Source organism: Xenopus tropicalis, chromosome 6, assembly GCF_000004195.4.
Source record: "Xenopus tropicalis strain Nigerian chromosome 6, UCB_Xtro_10.0, whole genome shotgun sequence".
Classification (NCBI taxonomy): domain Eukaryota; kingdom Metazoa; phylum Chordata; class Amphibia; order Anura; family Pipidae; genus Xenopus; species Xenopus tropicalis.
Genome location: NC_030682.2, coordinates 93619377 through 93632264, shown reverse-complemented (window position 1 = coordinate 93632264; position 12888 = coordinate 93619377). Strand labels below are relative to the sequence as shown.

At 35.7% G+C, this 12888-nt stretch overlaps 1 long non-coding RNA gene across 1 annotated transcript; it reads left to right on the top strand.

The window, feature by feature from the left end:
* The first annotated feature begins 1827 nt into the window (after positions 1-1827).
* LOC116411689 lies at positions 1828-6626 on the top strand. Its single transcript, XR_004223287.1, has 4 exons — positions 1828-1930; positions 2758-2936; positions 4810-4939; positions 6086-6626. It is a non-coding gene; the product is annotated as an uncharacterized LOC116411689 (long non-coding RNA).
* The last annotated feature ends 6262 nt before the right edge of the window (positions 6627-12888 follow it).

Here is a 12888-nt window from a genome sequence, read left to right as displayed (position 1 = left end):
GTTGCATAATAACACGTGGCTTTGTTGCAATGCTATCCAGGGGTTGGAGCTTTAGCTATGTCACGCAACTAAAGAACATCTGTATTTGTACTGCTAAAACTCTTATACTGCACAACACAATCAAGAACCAATTTTTAACCACCCATATACTTCTTCTACACAATCAGAATATTTGGCTCAACTCTTGAACATTTAAAATGTTTATAGGATGTTAGTTCTTAGTATTTCTATTGCATATTATCTTTTAATAAATCTGCTGAATCTACATGTATACAGTATATTACACACATTTGTGTGCCTGTCATTCCTTATATTTAAGTATCTAATGGGCATGGCATTTCATTAGATGAATCACTATCAATCTGCAGAACAGGAGCTGACATTTACGCTTCAAACAGTACCTTCTAAAATAATTGAAATATATTCTTTTGTTGCTATAATTAAACGTGTTATAAAGTAAGGTAAGATAGAAAAGGAGAAATCAATTGCACTGTCAGCAATGACTAGTCCTCAAATTTTTTTTGTAGTAAAAACCGATTGAGTGTCTAGGCCCATTAAAACATGTACAGGTATGGGGCCTGTTATCCAGAATGCTTGGGAACAGGGGTTTTCCAGATAAAGGATCTTTCCATAATTTGTATTTTCATAACTTGAGTCTACTAAAAAATCTTTTAAACATTACATAAACCCAATAGGATTGTTTTGCCTTCATTAAGGATTAAATATATCTTAGTAAAGGTCAATTACAAGGTACTGTTGCATTATTACAGAGAAAAAGGAAATCATTCTGAAAAACTGAAATTATTTTATTACAATTGAGTCTATCGGAGATGGCCTTCCTGTAAGTCAGAGCTTTGTAGCTAACGAGTTTCCAGATAACGGATCCCATATCTGTATATATTTTAGTTAGAGGAGACTCTAAAAAGGCAAATGCTTATAATTTAGTAAATGCAATAGTAGGCAGTGTTACAGAACTCATAGTTCTGTAACACTGCCAAAAGCCAAAGCCAAAAGTAGCTTAGCCAAAATAAGTTGTCAATGGCTAGAAAACGACATGGTATTTAAGCATAAAATGCAAACAGTGAAAACGAGCCACTGGAAATAATAAAACTAACCATCAAGTACCTAAAACTCCTAGAACTGTTTTAGAAAGGCCATTATCTTTTATTTTCTCTGACTTGCACTTATCCAGTGTAGTACCAGTGGCACAGAGAAGTGCGACACCATATGGCTCATCTGGGAGCAAGGTAGAGTAGTACTTCATGCCCTTTAATATACTGATATGGATTTGTACAGAGGATTTCAAATAATAATTTCTGTTGTTCTTTGCACAACCACCTTCTAAAAACTTTCACTGGCCTTGCTAAGTAATCATTGAACTGAAGAAGCTGCTCTAAAGAGTAGTGAAACGTCTTCAATGATTACTTAGCAATTCCAGTTGCTTTAGATTTATTTATACTAGATATAGCATGACCTGGATGAATGAAAATCTTCATAGTCATATTTCATCTGTTAGGGCAATGACAAACAGGCGTTTATTATTGCTATGACTTCCCTGTCTATCACAATAGATTTTTGTAAATTATTTTTTTTTTTATTTGGGGCTTCGATGTTCCTTTTTAAGGTGAATTTACACCCTTTTTATTAAAACTAGAAATTCCATATTTCAATCAGTTTGCCTCATATGCAATTTAAAGAACATAAATCAATGTTCCACCTGCAAGCCCTCCAATATCAACTGCTTTTATGTTTAGACCATATTCATTAGCTGAATAGATCCATCCACACCTGCTTTCTCCTTAATTAACTATCTAATCACAGCGGAATGGCTGCTACTCGTTTCCTGTACTCATAGGAAGAGCATTTAAGTTTGATGGAAAAACAAGGTTTTCACCCTATGAATAGAGACAGATTAAGACCAAGGCACAAGGTAAAGTGAATACCTTTCTGTTTAATTTAAAATCGGAAACACACATATGTTTAACATGGTAACTAACCATGTAAATACAGGGACTGATATTTTTATTATGCCTGACTCCTGTCATTTTCTGATATATGAATAAAGTTAGCACAGAAGACTTATTTATTCTGGGCTAAATGCAAGTAAAAAACATTGCAAAGGCCAAATCCCATATTTTTTACTGAGCCAATGTTGGAATTATACAAGTATATATATACAGTATATATATATAAAACCCTTTCTTGGCACACTCCTAAGAATAGGATCACACTCACTTAATAGCTGTTACCTGTTTGCCATTCTGCAGACCTGAATAATAACACCTAATACCCTAAGAGGGGCTTGGATGGTTTCTTGAACAAGCAAAATATTCAAGGCTATTGTGATAATAAAATCGACAATTAGTATAGATATTGGTATATATAGTTTATATACGTGGGTGTATAGACAGGGAAGTATGAGGTTGTGCATATATATCCACTGGAGGTAATTTGGGGGGTTGAAATTTATGGATTTTGGGTTTTTTTTCAACCCAAATGAACTATGTTACTATACAGCACCAGTTTTGAGCAAATCGGAGCAGATTTGCTTCACTTGTAAGTTTGCGAAACCCAGGAAATTTTGCGAATAGATGGCAACATTTTTCCTATGACAGCCAGGGCAAACAGAAGATGCTATGCAATTGTGTCTTCAATTTGCCTTGGTTGTCATTGTCATTGTAGGCAGCAGCAGGAGCTGTGAACTTGTTAATGGTAATTTTTTTTTTTGGTTTTAAAACAATTCAATTTCATCTATAGAATCTGACCATAAGTGCGCCAGGGTTCCCTAGTGTCAAAAAAGTCGCACTCACACAGAAGGTGGATGGATGCAGCAGTGGCAAGTACAACATTGCTAACATGCAAGAGCAACTGCTTCTATCTTAGCATGACTGCAACTGTAAAATCAGGACCTGGTACAAGATCAGCTTCAGTTAAATGTATGTATACAAGTAAACCATAATAGTATTACTAATACATAAATTAATGAATACATTAATAAATTGCAATAACGTTTAGTAGTAGTGGTATATGCTTACTATATATTAATGATCTCCCCTCATTCTAGGACTTGAAATCTGGTCTGATTAAAAGAGGTCTATGCAGCTTTGAGTGTTAATGTTTTGGATTTTTTCTTTTTTCATTTCTGTTTAGGCACATATGTATCATAATCTATATTATACTCTCTTTTTCCTAGCTAATTAGTTCTTTGAGGATGGCAAGATCAAATGAATAGACATAATAGAATAAGTATTATTTTAACTGATGCAAAATTCTTAATGAAAAGATGTGCTGGCCAAATCATAGCTGCCTAAGTTGAATTACTGCCAAAAACAATTAATTTTAGAATGTATAGAAAACATATTTATATTCTGCGCGCATACTAATTGTAACATCACAGCATTATCTAGACTTTATTGAACATAATCACTGTTTCTAAATGTAGTCAGAATTAAAGTATAGAGGCATGTTTGCATACTTTAGAAACTTGTAGCATTGTGCATTAATTTGTTTCTCATCTGTAGTGCTTTATGAGCATTTGGTCATTTATTTTGGGGGGTGATATCTTCTTTTCAATATTCTGTACAGGATGATTTGCAAGGAATCTTCAGCAGCGATCACCTTGGAACTTCTGCAGGAGAGACCATAGGGTTAACAGTCCTTATGGATATTAATCCCCTAAAAGCCCCTAGTTCAGTGATCCCCAACCAGTTTTTTGCTAGCAACATGTTGCTCCCCAATCCATTGAAGTTGCTCCCAGTGGCCTCAAAGCAGGTGCTTATGTTTAAATTCCTGGCTTGGGAGCAAGTTTTGGTTGCATACCAGTTGTACTGCCAAACAGAGCCTCATTTAGGTGGCCAGTCCACATAGGAGCTACCAAATAGCCAATCACTTATTTGGCACCCTCGTGAATATTTTACATGCTTGTGTTGCTCCCCAACTCTTTTTACATTTGAGTGTGGCTCATGGGAAAAAAAGTTTGGGGATCCCTGCCCTAGTTGCTAAGCAGAAGCCTGTGTATCTATGTTATCTAATTTACATGTCTTTGTTATTGGCCCATATATTAATGGCCACTTCTTGTCACAATTCAATATAGTGATTGGAAAGAATGGTTCTTCCTCTCTGGCCTTCCATCTTCTGAATGTGTCCGTAAGCCTGGTGGCAACAAGGCCCAGTAAAGAGTTCTGCATCCCCGTATGCACAAGATTTAGTCAGATTATAGGACTAGCATTTGTCAGAGTATGTTCTAGGCAGGTAAGATAGTATTTGCACTTCACCTAAGGACTGAAGGCTGGATGTGGTTTAACTGGCCTTGTACTCCACTTAAGGATTGATAGCTTCTTTATATATATCAAGAAAAACAATCCAAAGTTACATATTTGTATCCAAAGTGACATGTATGTTACATGAATGTGAACCACTAGGATTCTCAGTTCATTAAAGGGGAAATTAGAATTAGGTATTTCAATCAATGGGATGACAATCAGATGTGTGGGAGGTCCTGCCTTATTTAAAGAACAAGAAGTTTTATCTTAACAATACAGGTTTGTGAAAGTGCTTCATGAGTTGAAGAGATTTCTATGGACCTCACCAGACTGGTAAAGGTTACAAAATTAGAAAAAAGTTCAGATTCCACCAGTCGCCTTACAGGCAGATTGTGTAAAAATGGAGGCAAATGAACCCCACTGTTATGTAGAAATATTGTAAATTAAAAAGGGGATCAGAAACTTTTAAGCACCACTGCATATTGTTTTATGATCAATACTGTTTAACTTTATAAAAGATAGAATTGAGCAAGATATGTTCTTTTAGGTTTCAGGGTAAAGACCTACGGTATTGTTGTCAATATTACAGGATGATTGGTGGATTCTGATTGGCTCGCTGCAGTCTGCCTTCCACCACAAGTCCAAAAGGCCAGAAAATCTTTTTCTCATGAAATATGGTAATTATTTAGTGTTTTGCTTTGATAAAGTTCTTCAATGGCATCCATTTAAACCATATTTTGTATCTTATGCTCCCTCTTCCCAGCCATCATTTGTACTGGTAGTATATTTATGGAGGAAAACGTTCATTTCCTACATTCACCTGACAAATATCTGTATGGTTGTAGAATGTATTCTCTCATCCAGATCCACTTGCGTGATTCAGCAAATACCATGCATTACTACCCATGCCAATATATAACATTCCAAAAACACTTTAATGGACACTTTTGTCATGAGCCAAATGACTGTTCAGGGGATACAATAGGACAACAGGCCTAGAAAACTTGTTCTTAACACAGAGCATAAAACCCTGCAGTAGGAATATAAACAGAATGGCTGAAAGCATAACTTTGGCAAACAGAATACTCTCATCACTTAGCCTTGCTCATAACAACACACAGAGGAGTACTTTGTAGCCAGGGGTAATAGCTGGGCCAATAAACTGGCACTTATATTTAGGAAGATTAATTACCCTATTAAAACCTGAGACATTACTAAGAGTCTTTGTATAAACCTTTTTAACTAACAACAATCCAAACGTTCATAGTGTCATTGTTTTTCCTGAAGTAAAAATTCCCTTGCAAACCCCAAATACTTGTATTCTGCCATGAACGCATGTGATTCTGACTTTTAAATAGAACAAAAGTTTGTGGTAGGATAGTCTTACAAAAATAGCATGTATTTCAAGTAATTTTATGTTTCTGAGCCAATTCTCCCCAATACTTCATAATTTCCAGATATAAATTGCTATATTTCCTACAAAATTCATCACTCTGTATTCAAACTGCTGCTTTAATAAATACACCTTCTCTTCTTGAAAAAAATTTAGAGATAAAGAAATCTTTTTATTTTCATAGATTGCTGTGACCAAACGTCTAATAGAAACAAGATGTTTATTAAAGTGTATTCCCATACAGTTTAAAAAAAAAAAAAAAACAACGTAATGTGGGAAAATTTATTTCATCTGGTCTTTTAAAAGAATGTACGTGATAATGCGAATTTGAAGTTTCCTTTTATTATGGCTATGATGAGAACAACATTTTACGAAATCTGCACTCTCTATATTTTGAAGTGAAATCATCTTGTATACTAATATGTTCCAGAATCTGATTGAAAACAGAAAACAGACATTAATTTTGCAAAGTTCCCGAGGGTCCTCCATTGGCTCCCATTCTCTGCTAGAGCGAAATGAAAATGTATCCTTCTTCTTTTCAAGGTCACCCATGAGCATTTTTTTCCTTATCTTTGCTTTTCTCTACAATATCTACTCTCTTCATCATGTCTTTATTCTTGCTTTTATCAGCAATGGATTGGATGCATTTCAGGCTACATGTTGCCACTCAAAATGTTTAACAGAAAGATATAAGCAGTATTATTTGCATATACAGTATATGTATGTATAGGTTTGGTAAGGACCAACACTCTCTTGTATTAGACTTAAAACAACAAAATGCATTTATTTATTGTATTGGATGTAAGTATGTGTTTGCAATAGTAGTAAGCATAAAGAAAACTGATCCTACATGCTACACACTATTGGGGCTCTATTCATTATCCGCTATAATTTAATCCCAGTACAGTTATGGGATCCATTATCCAAAAACCCATAAACCAGAAAGCTCCAAATTACAGAAAGGCCATCTTCCAAAGACTCCATAATAAGCAAATAATTACAATTTTTAAAAGTTATTTCCCTTTTCTTTATAATAATAAAACAGTACCTTGTACTTGATCCCAACTAAGATGTAATTAATCCGTATTGGAGGCAAAACAGTCCTATTGGGTTGATTTAATGTTTGATTTATTTTTAGTAGATCTAAGGTATGGTAGTCCAAATTATGAAAAGATCCCTTATCAGGATAAATTCTGGATAATAGATCCCATACCTGAAATGAACACATTGGACTGAGTTAAGTTATATAGTCCCTGATAGATGTTGAGATCTATTAATTTCATCAAATGACACTGCACCATTTAAGCCATCAGGAACTCTAAGCATGGCAAGAAATAGGCAGGGTGTATCAAAGGGACCCTCATAGAGAAAATAAGTGAGCATTTTACAGAAAATGTGAAGTATATAGAAAAAGTATATTACAGGAAGTTTGCACAGTGTAATAAGAATAGAATAGTATTTTAATGCACAAGGGATAGAAAATATGAAGAGTTAAAGACAGAGGGTTGAGATCTAGTGAATCCTCTTCCCTCCATTTACATTTTCTGGTGAAAAATCCCTGCACTATTCTAATGAGCTCCAATAAAGGCAAAACTGGTATGTTGGCATCTGATCAGCAGCTACCCTGGGTGTCAATTAAAGCTTTGGGGGTGTGCTTCCACCAACAGGGTGTTCCAAGTGGAAAATGTAGAAAGGAAAAGTCTCAGGATACTTATTGTTTGGGTTGGGGTGTGCTACAAAGTTGATATAGTTTAATATAATAATGGGAGATTATCAGATAATGAACTAGTAGTGGAACTGATTAATGAATTGTGGATTAATTGGCCCTTAATTGTAGATTATGAGATGATTAATTCATTTATGCTTTTGGGAATATAAAATAATTGTTAGTGAGTCGAGTGTGTTGCAGATTATGGAATGATAAATGAAAAGAAGAGAGTCTTACGGTATTATGTTTAATTGAAAAATCTTAATTTATTTAACCTTTAATAATTAAAAAAATGTATACATTGATGGAAAATGGAGATTTTATTATATTTGTAAATACCGTCAACTAATGTGCTATAATAAAATTAAGGCATTGGCATGCTGCCATTTAGGATAGTAATAAAGTTTTAAAAAGTTGAAGTTTTGAAAAAATTTGATCTTGAGAATAAAAATTGTTTTTTTTTTAACTGATTGATGTTTTGCTTTTCCTCAATATTTTTGTGTCTTCTCAAGAGCATTACTGCATTACTCTATACAGGCAAAAAATGTGGAATAAATGTGTGAGTTAAAATTATTGTTCTTATTTGTTTACGTTTAAAAATGATCATACTTTTCACAATATTACCCTCTGAATCAAGCACTAGTTACCCTTCCCATTTTTATGTGTAGGTTGTGAGGCAGGTTTATAAAGCTTTGGCTTTGGAGGTGACTGTGCGTTTCCAAAGCAGTGATCCCCAACCAGTTGCTCACCACCCCCTCTGATGTTGCTCCCAGTAGCCTTAAAGTAGGTGCCCATTTTTAAATCGCTGACTTGGAGGCAAGTTTTGAAAACACATAGTTTTACTCTAGCAGAGCCTCCTGCAGGCTATCAGTCTACATGGAGCTACCAAATAGCCAATCACAGTCCTTATTTGGCATCCCCAAAGAACTTTTGTCATGCTTACATAGCTCACCAACACGTTTTACAACTGAGTTTGGCTCATGAGTAAAAAAAGGTTGGGGATGCCTGGCAATAAGGCAAATGACGATTTTATAATGTCCATACCAGTAGCAGATCTCTTTTATTATGAATACTTTTATTTGGTTCTCTTGCTACCTTACAAACTACACTTTGGCCATGGGCAGCCCTGGTACAAATTTTGCACCAGTGTCCATATGACTCGTGCATCATTAATGCTATGTAGCTGTTTCTTTTATATAGTTTAGCACCACTGCAAATGGCAATTTAATTGCAAACAGTAGAATAGAAAATTGCAGCTTGAAAACCATATTCATCTGATAGTTGTGGGCAGTTTCAGGCGTTAATAGTTTAAAGAGTTAAATAATTTAATATAGGTATATATATCAATCCCTGATACAAACAGAAAACTTACCATTCTGACTAAGCATTACAGAGGTGGGTGCTTCCCATCTGCAAGTAAATACAAGGTGTTTCTAACATGTAGTGGCTCAAGTTTTGGGCCTTAAAAGAAAAGTCTTGCCTACTGACAATTTATACTTCAGGTTTTACTTTTATAAATAAACAGAAAAATGCTTTACAATGAATCTTGGACCCTGACGCATTTTCTTGGATTAAACTGTGAACCACTGCCCTGCAAAAGCTACAGCACTAAATAAGTCTCTGCTATGGAATATCATAAGCAGCTACTTGTGATGTCACAGCTAGCCAGTTACAAGGATATTTTCTGCATGATTGTGAACCAATATTTGTCACAAATGAAACTTGTTATAATCCTAAAGTGTTGTCACTACTACAGTGTCAACATCACATCTGTAAGATATTGAAATGATTATTTACAGGACATTATATCAGTATCATTGTGATGCCTATGTTATAAAAGCACTACAAACACTGAAACTAATGCTTCTCAGTTACAGTAAAAGGAAAAGCTATTATAATTGTGAAAAGGGGAGCTGGCATTTCAGAAGGTATGGGGGAATCTTGTAAAATCCTGTAAAAACAAAGTCAGTATCTTGGCTAGAGAGGGAGAGAGAGAGAGTTTCTTTTTAGTTCTTTTTGTGGCTTGTTTGCCTACAACATTTGGCAGAATTTGTGCCTTGGCTATGTTGTTTTATAGAGCAGATGAAGGATGCCCAGTGCACATTTATTATCAAGTGTCTGACTAAAAATCTTGCTGACAGAAATGTGCTATAACAAACCAATCCCTTTACAAACCATTTCCTGCTTTGACAAATATGCAAAGTCATTGAAACTGAATCGACTACTTTAAAGAGTTAAATTCATTTCTCCAGTAGGGTGCTATGATTTAGCAGTAGCGGAATCTCATCCCCCCTCCAGAAGAGAATTCCCTTCATTTTAACACAATGTAAGTTTGAGGTTGGGTTTTTAATTTCCAAACTACTTCTGTTAGAATGTGAAGCTATCAGTATTTTTCCAGCAATCTGAAAGTTCATACCCAACCAACAATAAGTTTGTAATTAACAGAGTCACTGATAGTGGTACGTTTTGTAGGGAACTGACGGTAGTTACCCTTTATTCAGAAAGTCCCCTTAGGTTTTGGTCAACTAAGTAGGCCCTAATTTACAGTTGGGAGGGAAAGCTATCCTGGGTTAAAGTATTTTCCTGGCAGTTCAGTAACTGGCCAGGAGGGACTATTGTTCTCTTCCATAAAAGGTAAAGCCGATTTGTGCTGTGTCTCTTTCTTTGGATTCCACCTTCCTGGAGGGAGGGTGCAGGTGAGGGCATGGGTGGAGCTAGGCCCAGTGGGTAGTGTAAGGATAGATTTGTAATAACTCACTCCAGGAGTGACCCACATGATTTATAGAGATGTAGCGAACTGTTCGTCGGTGAACTAATTCATGCGAACATCGGGTGTTCGCAAGTCCGCAAATTCGCGAACTTTTGGCGATGTTCGCCATTTTGGGTTTGCCGCGTTTTTTTTTTTGTGCCGCGTTTTTTCGCCTGGTTTTTTTCCGGAATAGCTTGCGTTTTTTTTTTGGCGTTATTTTTGGCGTTTTTTTTTGCGTTTTTTTTGGCGTTTTTTTTACAAAGTATTTTTCAGAGAAATTTTTGCCCTTGATCCCCCTCCTGCATGCCACTGTCCAGGTCGTGGCACCCTTTAAACAACTTTAAAATCAGTTTTCTGGGCAGAAATGGCTTTTCTAGGTTTTAAAGTTCGCCTTCCCATTGAAGTCTATGGGGTTCGCAAAGTTCGCGAATATTCGCGAGTTTTGGCGAAAGTCCGCGAACGGGTTCGCGAACATTTTTGTCGATGTTCGCTACATCCCTAATGATTTACTGATTTGATTTGAGTTGTAAACCAAAAGTTTCCTCCACTATAACCTTACAGTGACTTCAATGTATATAAGCAAAATTTAAGCAAAATATTTAAAAAAACTAAATTCAAACCAAGTTCCGACCAGCAATATTTCCATACAATACAACCTCTTTAATACAACTTAACATCAACGCAAAATCTTTTTAAAGTTTCCATAACAAAGCTACATTATATATGCATAGGTATGCATGATTTATGCAAAAATATGCAACAATATCAACAGTTCTATTTTTACCCCCTAGTTAAATTGTCTACATGCTTCTGTGGCATACACTGCAAGGAGAAAAAATTATGGAGACAATATATTCTATCCTTCCATTTGAATTTATCTTGCCTGGGGAGTTGCGTTTCATGTATATAAAGTCTCCATAAAGAATACGGTGCTGAAGTGCAATTCCAGCAGTTTTTTTAATATGCCCCAAAGTGTGTGCCGCACCAGAAATTCTTAAAAATGATTAGTAAGCACTATGAAGTTAAAAATATGTGACAAGTAGATTTTTGCCTTGTACTTGCTGCTGGCACCCTAAGTTAGTTAACAATCGCTTAAGAATATGAAAACAGATTTTATAGTGAAAAAAACATTCTGCAATAAAACAGATGGATATTACAATAAATGTGCCCTAATATATGCACGCTGTCTTTTTCTTTTTTTAAGATGGTCTATGATGTATCCAATACAGTTAAGTTGTAAAACAATTACAAAACATACCTTTTTAGTACATTACCACCTGTTTTTTATGGTCATCTTTTATCTCTTCATGTTTGTTGTCTCCATAAAGTGCTAAGTTAAGGGGCATTGGGAGTAGGGCAGAGCAGACATGAATACCATTCATTATAATGGGAAACAATAATGTCTGTGTGCTAAAGATGGTACAATAAAGCCTCCTTCAGCTGTTATTTGGAAATGGGTGGTACAGGTATAGCCAAACTGTGAGGTATAATATCATGTAGCAGGCTTTTCTGTTCTGTCCAGCATGTCTGGTGTCACACAGGGTACGCAATTTGGTACTTCGTGGGAATCCCAGCTTTGCATTTGGATTTTTGAATGCAGAACAAAATTTCCTAAAGGTTTCAATGTAACTATAGAATTAAGTTCCCTTTTATGGAAATTATATTGTTTAACTTGAATCATTGAATCATTTTTATAGAACTTTGGCTTTATTGAAGTTGTCAAATATACTCTATTGCTGTCAAAAGTACCTAAAGGGTTAATAGTTGTGTTAATGTTATTCATTATCTGCACGCTATTCATTATTATCCACTTGCATGTACTCCAGGCTGGTGCGATTTTCTGCTAACAGGAGCACAGGCCTTGGGTACCAGGTAAATGATTACCATCACTGGGGGGTGCTTGACATTTGGGCAAGATTGTACCTTTCCTTCCCCTTTAATTTCCCTAAACCTCCTGAGGAAGTGCTAGTGAGGGCAAAACATGGTAAGGCAGAAGGGAATTTGATTTTATATGACTTTTATCATCCTATTCTTTATAAGTGCATCTTAAAATTTTTAATAAAGCTGTAAGTACACAGAGGCCCACAGCCCTCAACAGGCCCAATAAATAGTGACTGTCTATGGCATCTTACTGCATGTCCCTCTGGCATTTGCCTGCCTCCACAGATTGCCAGTTTGAGCCTGGTCATAGGACCTTTTTCTAAGTGTACCCATTAGTTTACTAGGCATTTTTGGAAGTAATTCTCAACTCACATTTAAGGGAGTTCTTCCATATCGAAATGGTTACAGGCAGCACTCCATGATTTCATTAAAACTCCTTTATTATCACAATGCGGGCAACAGCAACAATTTTGACCCTAATTGCCTCTTTACCAAGCTCTTCCATATCCATGCCGCTCACACTCTCCTTCCAGCCAGTGAATAATTCAGTGTAAAATTATGGGTAAAGATGAGCAAATTTTTTCGCCCAACAGAGATTCGCATTCTGCATTTCGCCAGCGAAGTTTGCTGCAGCAAAAAACTGGCAGCGACAAAAATGTTGCTCAGACAAAAAAGTCGCTGATACAAAAAATGCCTATTTACTTTAATGCATTTGGAGTAAAAAAAAATTGTACCCAATTGACCTATACGTTTCATAAAATTTTGCATCAGTTTTGCAGATTTCTCGGCAATGCAAAATAGAACAGATTTTCTCATCATTAATTATGGGCAGATTTGATATTGTTATTGCTAGGTAATATTTTAGGAACCGTCAGATTACACATCTTTATATGCA